The sequence below is a fragment of the Canis lupus genome, chromosome 18 (assembly GCF_003254725.2).
Source record: "Canis lupus dingo isolate Sandy chromosome 18, ASM325472v2, whole genome shotgun sequence".
Classification (NCBI taxonomy): domain Eukaryota; kingdom Metazoa; phylum Chordata; class Mammalia; order Carnivora; family Canidae; genus Canis; species Canis lupus.
Genome location: NC_064260.1, coordinates 7,081,897 through 7,094,015, shown reverse-complemented (window position 1 = coordinate 7,094,015; position 12,119 = coordinate 7,081,897). Strand labels below are relative to the sequence as shown.

The following is a 12,119-nucleotide window of genomic DNA, read 5'->3' as shown; positions in this document are numbered from 1 at the left end:
TAAAGAGCTTCTCAGAGAAGAGAGAACTGCACAGAGAGAGAGAGCTCTAGGGTTCTCCAGAGGGATCCTTTCATATCTCCCACTAAGTACTAATTATCACAAGTGTGTGAGAAACGCCCATGGCTGATGAGAAACTTTCCCAAGAGGATTAGAAGGAACAACCCTTGGAACTCACACAGAGACAAAATGGTTTGTATTTTTACCAATCAGAATGGAACAATTATATTTATGATGTTCAAGTAGGTAGAGAATCAACATGTTAAGGAAAACCACAGAAGGCATATAAGAAGACCCAAATTAAGCTCCCAAAGATGAAAAAAATCAATCTCTGAGTTAAAAAATATATGCGATGAGATTAACAATAAATTGGACACTGCAGAAGATTTAGAAGAATAAACAAGGTATCAGTGACCTGTGGTAGAACCTCAAACTAACATGTACCTGAAGTCTGCAGGTGAGTGGGGACTTACAGTTGAAGGAACAATGGCTGAAAATGTTCAAAGTTTCATGAAACTATCAATCTACAGATCCCAAATCTCAAAGGCTTAAGCACAAGAAACATGAAGAAAATGTCGCTGAGAAACATCATATAATCAGATGGCTCAAAACTAATGATAAAGAGAAAATTGTGAAAGCAGCAAGAGGAAAAAAGAAACACTGTGTACAGAGGACCAAATTTATGTGTGACAGTGGACTTCTTGTTAGAAGCAATAAAAACCATCATTCTTCATCAGCCAGAAGATGGTGGACCAATATTCTTAAAATACTGACAGAAAAAAACAACAACCTATCAACCTAGAATTTTATAATTAGCAAAATAGCTTTCAAAAACAGAGATGAAATAAAGAGCTTTTTAGACATAAAAAATCTGATCTCAACAATAGACCTACACTACAAGAAAATGAGCCATATCAGCTAGAACCCATAAAACCAGAAGAAATAGAACAAAAAGAGTTAGTGGAACTAGGAGATCAATGATTAACAATTTATGTAAATAGTTTAAACTCTGCAGTTGGATGACAGAAAGCATTGGATTGTGTCCTCAAAGCCCAAGTATTGTTTTGAGAGTTTATCATGGCTTAACAAAAGGTCCACAAATTATTTAATACTCCTCCTCAAAAGACAGACCATAATTCTCTTCCCCTTAATTGAGAACTTGGCTACTCGGTTCTAATGAATAGAATGTGGCACAAGTAATGATATGTAACTTCTGAAACAACGTTTCAGAAGGCATTGTGTCTTCCTTCTTTCTCTCTCTTTTGGATTAGTCACCGTGGGGTAGAAGCCAGCTGCCATGTCACAAAGATATGCTGAAACATCACTATAGAAAAGTCCCCATCTATCTGTCAGGTGATTGTCCCCTGGGGTGTCAGATCTGTAACCTCAGGAGAGACCCCGAGCCAGAGCCAGGCAACTAAACCACTTCTGAATTCCCACCGCACCAAATCTGAGAAATAATAAACAGTTATTGTAAGTCACTAAACTTTGGGTAATTTGTTATGCAACAATAGCTAATAAATACAGTTAAAGCAAACAAATCTCAAACAAAATGATATGTTAAATCTATTACAATGGCTACAGCGTATCATGGAAATGCAAACAAAAATTTGTTGGGATCATGATGTTAATAATAGTTGATGTAGATTTCAGGTCTTAAATTACAAATACTAAAATCCTTTTCATATGTAAACCTAGAAAGGAGATTTAATCACCACCCAAGTAGCATTAGGTTCAGGGTATAATTCATCATCGTCCAAGATGTGGAAATATATATGGAGAGAAAGGGTTGGTATTGGAGTTTCTCAGAGTTAGAAGACTTACTTCCTGCTGCTACAAGATGAGAAGAGAGATGTTTGTACAGAAAGCTAGACAAACGTTGTTATTACAAAATTGGATCATTTTTCTTTTATAAAAACTGAAATTCAAAATGATGCAATAATTGTCATGGGCCCTGATATGTCCAATAATACTTTGAAAAGGTATATAAAGCACAAAGTATTAGAAATGTGAGAATTGACAAAAAAAATACAATATTAGTGGTAAACTGCCTAATTCAACAGGCAATTAGAGTGATCCAAAAATAGTTGAACTTGGAATTACTTACTGTTCCAACAGTTTATTAAAGGAAACTTTGGCTAGCAGATTGGTCATTGGAGAGGTCTGCTGAGCCTAAGGCCAGAATTCAGGGCTCCCACATGTCCTCTTTTCCCGGAGGAGGGAGGCCACTTCACACACAGCTGCCTGGGCCTCAAGCTAAGTATCTGTGAAAAGTTTGGCAGAAAAGGTTTTTGGAGTTCCTCTGCTAAGCATGAAAAATTGCTTGCCTACCCTGTTGTTGCATAGAGCTTCTCTCTTTTTTTTTCTTTTGGCAACTATTTTTGGTTAAATCCTTCTGTTTGGGTGAACTTGGCCCCCTTGCTTTAAGCATCTCAGCCAACTCTTGCTTCTGCATATCAACAGTGTTCTAGAAAAAATTAATAATTACATAAAGTAATATATACGTGTGTTTTGTATCAAAGTATTAAGGGGAAAAAGGTAGAGTTATAGCTAAATACAAAGATGTTCATAAATTGTTGCCAATGATGAAAAACAAGTGGTAAATTCAGGTGATGGGCAGATGATTGTTCATTGTACTAGCCTTCCAACACTTTCTACAGATTTGAATATTTAAAAACTAAAATGTTAGGGAGATGCTATATGTTAAAAATAATAAAAATCCAAGATACGGAGGGAGTGTACAGGTGAAGGTAGAGTTTGAAGCAAGATTAACCTTGAGTTGATAAGTGTTGAAATTCGGGGGTGGTGGTGGTGAGTATAAATGAATTCATCACACTACTTGCATATGTTTAATATTTTCTAAAATTAAGCTTTCAAAGAAAAACAATTTGTAGACTGGGTATAATATAATATAATTCCATTTTAGCAAAAGCAAAGACACAAAGAAAGCATATACCTTTGTACAAGTATGAATGAGGAGATAGAGGGTTGGAATATGGCAGGCAGTTTGTCCTAGTTATCTCAGGGAGGTGAGGTGGCAGGGAAAGGATTAGCTTTGTCATATATATTTTTTATGACATATATAAATTTATAATGTACTGTTTGTCTTATTACATAACTTGCATGTATTATTGTTATAATTTTCAAAGCATAAAATAACCAAAAAATGGTGCCATAAAAAGAAACAGAATACATTCTTTCAGGGATTCTGGAGATGATGTGAATATGTGCAAAGGCCTAGAACTTGGGGAGCTGTAGCAAAAAGAAATGAATCCATTTAAGGAAGAAGAAATCTATTCAACACCTCAAACCAAACACCTCCAGTATTCAACGTCTCGACAGACACCTCCTCAATATAAACAACCTAGGTAAATTAATGAATGGTGTGACAGCCTTACCTTACTGAACTGTTAGGGCTCTCTTACACACTTTCTAAAAATAATCCATTTGCAATCCCTATCACTCATGCTCACAGACTACAAAACATTTTTTTTCTGACAGCTCACAGCGTTTAACATACTAAATTCAATTCTTGACATTTTCTAAGGCATTGACTCCAGAAAAGACATAAACCTGAGTAGATCAATAATCATGAAAAATTTGGAAATACTGTCCAAGAACTGTCCCAAAATATACTAGAGTAGGCTGTTTCATTGATCATTTAGACCAGTCCCTTCAAGAACAGATGATGCTTCTCTTACATGAATTTCTCAAGGTCCTAAATAAAATGAAAAATCTTTCCAACACAGTTTATATAGCTCTGAAAACCCTAACAGAGTTAGCACAGAAAAGAAAACTCTTGGCCATTCTCAATGATAAACACAGGTATGTATAAGTTGAAAACAGGACTATATTTAAAGAATAATGTAGCCAAGTAGAATTGATTTTACAGATATGCAACATTAGAGACTCTAATATATTTTTTCACATTAATAGATTAAAGGAAACAACCCATTCATTAATCTTAATTAAAGTGGAAAAGTCATCTTTTGACTGTGTATGGGCTACTGTCTAGCATCTTCATACATTTGGAGGATCCTAAACCTTGTGAGTATTGGTGTGAGGCAGAAGATGACATCAGCCTTCCCAGCTTCTCCTGCATCCAGGGCTTGAGTACTATCCCTAGGATTGGTCAACCTCACTGACACTGGGTTTGAATGGAAACTAGCTAGGTAAACAAACAAGTAGGTGGGAGGCAGCAGTCATACCAGCCTCTGGGGCAGCAGGGCAATTGTGCCAGGATGAACACAGTAGCTACACCTGAGCCTGGAACTAGACCCACCCACCAGCATCCCTGTAATGGCTACAGCTGGGCCTTCCAGTAAGCCAGGCCAAGGGCAAACCCCATCAACCATGCACCCACTGCAATTATAGCCAATCATTGTTGACAGCCAGACTGAGGGCTGGCCCCACCCACTAGCATACTCACAGCAGTCATGGCCCAGGCACAACAGGAGCTGCATGCAGCTCACATACGGGGCACCTCTGAAATACATGACCGGTGACCAGGGGATTGCACTACTGGCCACCAAAGGACACCTTCTATGTAAGGCCACTACTTTCAAGACCAGGAGACATAGCTGACCTACCTCTGCATAGTAACATAGAGAGTTAGACAAAATGAGAAGATAGAAAAATATGATCCAAACTAAAGAACAAGATGCAATCCCAGAAAAAGAGCTGAGACAGAGATAAGCAATATACTTAGTACAGAGATCAAGGTAATTGTCACCAGGCTTGAGAGAAAGGTGGATGAACTCAGAACTTCAGAAAAGAGATAGAACATATAAAAAAGAACCAGTCAGTGCTGAAGAATACAATAACTGAAATGAAAAATGGACTAGAGTGAATCAACAGATTAAAGGATGCAGAAAAATGGAAAAACAATTTGGGAGATAGAGTAGAGGAAAACAACCAGGCTGAGCAGCAAAAATAAAAAAAATACAACAAAGATAGGTTAAGGTACCTCTATAAGAATATCAAGCATAATAACATTCTCATTATATGCATCTCAGAGGGAGAAGAGATTAAAAAAACAGAAAATTTATCTGAATAAATAATGACTGAAAATTTCCCTAACATGAAGAAGGAAACATATATCTGGGACTAGGAAGCACAGAGAAGCCTAAATAAGATGAACCCAAAAAGGTCCACACCAAGACACAGAATAGCTAAAATGGCAAAAATTAAAGCTAAAGAGAGACTTTTAAAGCGGCAAAAGAAAAGCAAACAGTTACATCCAAGGAAGCCATTAGCTGATTTTTTAGCAGAAACTTTGCAGGTCAGGAGAGAGGCATGATGTATTCAAAGTGCTGAAAGAAAAAAAAAAAAAGACCTACAACCAAGAATATGTTGCCTGGCAAGTTTATCATTCAGGATTGAAGGAGAAATAAAGAATTTTCCGGACAAACAAAAGTTAGAGGAATTCATTCCCACTAAAGTAGCCTTCAAGAAATATTAATAGGACTTCTTTAAATGGAAGAGAAAAGGCTATAACTAGAAGTAAGAAAATTATAAAAGGAAAAAAATTCACTGGTAAAAGCAAATATGCAGTAAAGGCATTAGATCAAAAACCTATAAAACTACTATGAAGGCTAAAAGATGAAAGTGGTAAAATCAATTTTATCTACAAAAATTAGTCAAGGGAATCACAAAATCAAAAGATGTAAAATATGACTTTACATATACATAAAATGTGGAGGAGGGAATAAAAATATAGTGCTTTTAGAATGTGTTCAAAGTTCAGCAACTTAATATACAGAACGCTATATATAGAGTATATAGAATGCTATATACATAGGATATTATATATGAACCTCGCGGTAGCCACGAATGAAAAACTTATCATGGATACACACAAAAAAATAAAGAAATTCAAGCATAATACTTAAGAGACTCATCAAAACACAAGGGAAGAGAATAGGACAATAAGAAAGGAGCAGCAGGGCAGCCCCGGTGGCTCAATGGTTTAGTGCTGCGCCTTCAGCTGGGGATGTGATCCTGGAGTTCTGGGATCGAGTCCCACGTCAGGCTCCCAGCATGGAGCCTGCTTCTCCCTCTGCTTCTGCCTCTCTCTCTCTCTCTCTCTCTGCCTCTCATGAATAAATAAATAAAATCTTTAAAAAAAGGAGCCTCAAAGAACTACAAAAATAACCAGGAAACAATGAACAAAATGGCAATAGCTACATTCTTATCAATAGTTATTTTAATTGTAAATGGACTAAATGTTACAATTAAAAGACATAGGGTAATTGAATGGATTTAAAAAAATAAAAAACAAGATCCATCTCTACAGTATAAGAGACTCACTTCAAACTATCTGAAAGTGAACAGATAGAAAAAGATATTGCATGCAAATGAAAGTAGGAAAAAAAAAAGTAGGGTAGCAATACTTAGGCAAAACAGACTTTAAAACAAAGAGACAAAAGGCAGTACATGATGATGAAGGAATCAGTCCAACAAAAGGTTATACCAATTATAAATAACTATGCAGCCAACGTAAAAACACCTAAATACATAAAGCAAACATTAACAGATGTAAAGGGAGAAATTGATAGTAATACAATAATAGTATAGGACTTTAACACCCCACTTACGTCCATAGATCATCCCAACAAAATCAATAAGGAAACAGTGGCTTTGAATGACACATTAGATCAGATGGACTTAGTAGATACATACAGATGATTCCAAACAAAAAGAGCAAAATATACATTATTTTCAAGCACACATGGAATATTTCCCAAGGCAGATAACATGTTAAGTTACAAAACAAGTCTCAGTAAATTTAAGAAGCTTGAAACCATATCATACATCTTTTTCTGACCATACTGGTACGATACTAGAATTCAATCATGAGGAAAAAACTGGAAAAAGCATAGACATATGGAAGCTAAACAACATACTGTTACACAACCAATGAGGAAATAAAAAAATACATGGAGATAACTTAATGACAAAAATTAACTCAACATGGATTAAAGATCTAATTGTGAGACATGAAACCATAAAACTCCCAGGAAAAAACATAGACAGTAAACTCTTAGAGATCAACCTCAGCAATGTTTTTCTGGATAAATTTCCCTAGGCAAGGGAAAGAAAACTAATAATAAACAATTGGAACTATATCAAACAAAAAATATTTTGCACATAATTATTTTCTAAATTAGATGGTTTCTAAGCATAGACTCAAGAATATTATTAATCAATGACTGTATGTATTTCTATCTTGTATTATTCTTTTATCTCTCAGTCAGCTGGATTGTAAACTCCTAGTATCACTTCTTATGGTCCACCACCACCGAGTACTCTTGAACTGATGATACCAACTATAGTACATGATCTAGTGGAGATGTTTCACTATTTAGCAATAATCATCTTGTATACTCATATTTGCATAACTGAATAAAGGCATGTTAAACAAATGATTCTTTCACTCACTTTTGGATATAAAACTAAAATTATCTTATTTAAATTCAATTATGGTTTTATGAACATGGAAATCTTTCTGTTTACTCTTAAAGTGTTGTCATTATAAATAAACTTTTGGACAATGAAGGAAAACATCAACAAAACAAAAAGGCCATCCACAGAAATGAGAAAACGTATTTACAAATATGTTTATATATATAGGGGGTTTACATATATATGTTTATATACATATATATATATATATATATATATATATACAAACCCCCCTGTTAAGGGGTTAATATTCAAAATATATAAAGAACTCATACAGTTCCACACACACACAAATAAATAATCCAATTTAAAAAATAGATGATCTGAATAGAAATTTTTGCAGTGAAAATGTACATAGGGCTAACAGACATATGAGAAGATGTTCAATGTCACTAATCACCTGGGAAATACAAATAAAACCATAATGAGACATTACCTCACACCAGTCAGAATGACTAGTATCAAAAAGACAAGAAAATGCAAGTGCTGATAAGAATGTGGAGAAAAAGGAACCCTGTGTACTGTTGGTGGGATTGCAAATTGGTGCAGCTGCTGTGGAAAACAATATGGAGTTTCTTTTAAAAATTAAAAATAGAAATACTGTACAACTCAGTCATTGTACTTATGGGTATCTATCCAAAGAAACCAAAACACTAATTTGAAAAGATATACGCAGCCCTGTTTATTGCAGCCTTGCTTACAATAGCCAAGATACAGAAGCAACCCAAATGTCCATTAACAGATGAATGAATAGAGAAGATGCAGTATATATACACAATGGAATATTACTCAGCCATAAAAATAGTGAAGTCTTGCCATTTGTGACAACATGAACAGATCTAGACGGTTTATGCCAAGTGAAACAACAAAGTGACAGTGAAATAAAATACTATATGATTTCATTTATATGTAGACTCTAGAAAACAAAACAAGCAAACAGAAACACACTTTTTAAAAAAAAATGATGTTATTTTTTTAAAGGTTTTATTTATTTATTCATGAGAGACACAGAGAGAAAGAGGCAGAGACATAGGCAGAGGGAGAAGCAGGCTCCCTGTGGGAAGCCTGACATGGGACTGGAACCCAGGACCCTGGGATCACAACCTGAGCCAAAGGTAGATGCTCAACTGCTGAGCCCCCCAGGTGCCCCCAGAAATAGACTTATACAGAGAATAAACTGGTAGCTGCCAGAGGGTAATGGGCTTGGGTGGGAGGCAAAGGACATTAAAAGATTCGAATTTCTAGTTACAAAACAGTCACATAGATGAAAAGTGTAACATAGGTAGGGAATATAGTCAATAATATTGTAATAGGGATGCCTGGTGGCTCAGTGGTTGATGTCTGTCTTCTGCTCAGGGCGTGATCCTGGAGACCCAGGATCGAGTCCTACATGGGGTTCCCTGCGAGGAGCCTGCTTCTCCCTCTGCCTGTGTCTCTGCCTCTCTCTCCCTGTGTCTCTCATGAATAAATAAAGAAAATCTTTAAAATAATAATAATATTGTAATACATTTGTGTGGTGACAGAAAGTAATTATATTGCGGTGAGCATTTTGTAATGTAGATAATTGTCAAATCACTCTGTTGTACACCTGAAACTAATATTATATGTAGACTAGAATTAAAGGATATATTTTACAGAAGAGCTGGCTTGATTTATAAACTTCAGGATGTTTAGACACAGATATGCGGGTCCACGGTTAAAGTCCGGACGCCTTGCCCCTCACACGTCACGGGGGCAGATAGCTCCCCAAAGCCCCGGAGGCAGAATGAGCTGGAGGCTAGCAGAGCGAATGCCTCTACCATTGTCATGAGAGAGAAGACGTGGCCCTGGGTGAGTCAGGAAACTTGTAGATGACATGATAGACGTCTAGAGAGGTCCTATCTGGCAGATTTTTTTCCTTTAATTAAAGCTAGGGTTGAGAACTTTACCTATGAATGAAGAAAGTGTGTTGGAAAAGGAATTTGAGGAATGATGAAATTTTGAACTGTGTTAAGAAGAAAGCCTAACTAAGGAGATAGTTTTCTCACCTTCATCTTCCCCTAAAATGCCATATTTTTCCATATCATACCTAATTTTCATACATTAGCATTTTCAGACTTCTGCATAGTTGTCCATTTTAAGAATAAATCATATTATACGGGCGCCTGAGTGGCTCAGTCAGTTGAGCATCCAACTCTTGGTTTCAGCTCAGGTCATGATCTCAGGGTCCTGCACACTCAGCAGAAAGTCCGCGTGAAGATTGTCTCTCTCCCTCATCCTCGTCCCCCCACTCTCTCTTTCTTTCTCTCAAAAATAAATTAATTTTTAAAAGACTATATCATATTATATTTAACAAATATATTATTTTGGATGTTTAAGTTGTTTATAATTATTTTAATAACAAAACATACTCCATTAAGCTTCTCGAGAAATACATATTTAAATATATCTTAGATATTGCTAGGATAAATTCCTGTAATGGAAATTTTAGAGTCAAAGAATAAGGTTTTGAAAGCATTGCCAATTTACTTTCTACAGAGTTTGAACCGACTTATCCTCGTATCCTATACAATAAGAGAGTGCCAGTTTATCATCATTGTCACCATCACCCAAATCAGGTATTTTTCTTTTTATTTTATTATTAGTATTGGCATTTTTCTTAGGTAAAAATGACCCATCATTATTGTTCTTAAATTCATTGACCTTAGATTACTGGTAAAGTGGAACATTACTTCATGTTCCTTGGTGACTTGCCGTTCTTTCTTAACTAGATTTATTTTTCCTTAAGGGATTGTTCCTTTTTCTCATTAATTTGTAATTTTTCATCAAATATTATGAATTTCTCCATCATATGGGTGACAAAAAATTGCCAGGTTTTTCTTGCCATTTGTATTTTACATTTGTTCTCAACTTATAAAATTCAGGTTGCAAGATGAAGTTGGAGGGAACAAGAAGGCTCTCTGAGACTTTTTTCAAAAAGGTGCCAAGAACATAAACTATTTTTTCCCAGATTTTAGAAAATTATGCTTTTCAGGGAAAAAAAAGGCATAAATTCCAAAATTAATCTTTGCATTCATATTTCTAATTATAAGAATGCTATTTAAGGCACATTGCTTGTCTTACCCATCTGACTAAGGCAAATGTTGAATATAAGTCACATCCGGGGACCAAAGAAAAAGAGGAGCACGGTCCCTCAATAAGGCTCTGCCAGGACTTTGGCAGTACATTCTCCCAATATTCCTTAAGAGAGAAAGTGTTCATCAGCACGCCTAGAAACAAGATTGTGTCAGATGGGCTTTATCCAAGAGGAAGCTCTGAAATCCCGCTGGTGTTGAGGCATGGCCAGAAAAAATGTCATATGCACATTCTCCCAAATCTCTCTCTTTTCCTATATCATGTATGTATGTGTGTGTATATATGTGTAGAGAACATGCATTCGCTCTATTTTGTAGTCTCTAGCTGGAGAGGTATTAAATTAAGTATGAGATACAGTCTGATACAAGAAAAAAAAAGGGGGGGGACTGAAAAGGGTAATTTTTAGGGAATATTATTTTAATTCTATGGTGGCATTTTCAAAATAACCCCTATCCAACACCTAGTTGGCATTGAGAGACATTATGCTGTTTTACTTTCTCCTTTCTGACAGTAAGGAGACTCTTGGGTCCAGATAATGATAATCATAATGAAAATGAAAATGAATAACTGACATTGAACCCCTTTTGTGCTAGGTAGACACTGTTGCAATTGTAATTATTTATTCATTCAGTCTTCATAATAAACTTATAAAAAAGACATTATTAATTATTATTATTATTTGCATTTTCAAATGAGAGAAACTGAGACAAAGAGGCTGAAAAATGGACCTAATGACACATGAGTCCCTCTTGCTGGGAACAATCAGGAAAAGAGAGAACTGAGCTTCTGAGCTCCATGAGGGAATGAGACAGGACAAGTGTCTTTGTCCTGGGATAAAGAAATCTTGACTTTAGAAGAGTATTCTTTCTTCTTTGTGAAAGGGTTGTCAGTATTTGCTTAGGGACTACATATCTCTGGGACTCCTGGAGGATAACGATAACTCACAAGACCAGGACAGTGTTAGAGAAAAGCAAATTTTACTATTTAAATTTTATTATTTATAATTCGTATAGCTAATAACAAAGGTGGCTTCCGTGGAATAGCAGACCTTTCCTGCTGGGCTGGGGGTTTGTGTGGGAAAGTTCGGTAGTAGGAATTAAGGGAAAGCTGAACGCCAGCTCTCTATAACAGTGAGGACAAAACCCTTTTTGGATTCCAAGGGAATTTGGATGGCAGGAAATGAGCAACCCTGGGAAGAGAGGAGTCAGTGAAATGGGGTGGCAAGGTGACCCAAAAGAATTTTAACAAGATGGTTAAATACCGAGTCAGGAAATGTTTGCAACACCACCTCTCTTCCCCACAACCTACCTCCAAACATCCAGAAATACTTTCATAAGTAGGTTTTTTCCCCTTTTATTTTCTCCCCTTTTTGAGGTGGGTATCGCGACTGTGTCAATACAGTGCATTACAAAAAAAAAAAAACAAAAAAACACTGAGGAAGTTGTCCATGGGCAGAGGTGGCTGTGAGACTATGAGCACACTGGAAATGTGAAGATGTTAGTAGGCTTCAAACTGCCTCAGAGTGTGGAACTGAAGTTTGAGCC

General features: G+C 36.1%; 1 long non-coding RNA gene across 3 annotated transcripts in view; it reads left to right on the top strand.

Annotated features, from left to right (window-relative positions):
* Positions 1-12,119, top strand: part of LOC112661504 (uncharacterized) — a 96,494-nt gene that overhangs the window by 81,903 nt on the left and 2,472 nt on the right. For all 3 annotated transcript variants that reach the window (XR_007403489.1, XR_007403487.1, XR_007403488.1), the window contains one exon: positions 9,979-10,058. This is a non-coding gene — a long non-coding RNA (uncharacterized LOC112661504). The remainder of the gene's footprint in view (positions 1-9,978; positions 10,059-12,119) is intronic.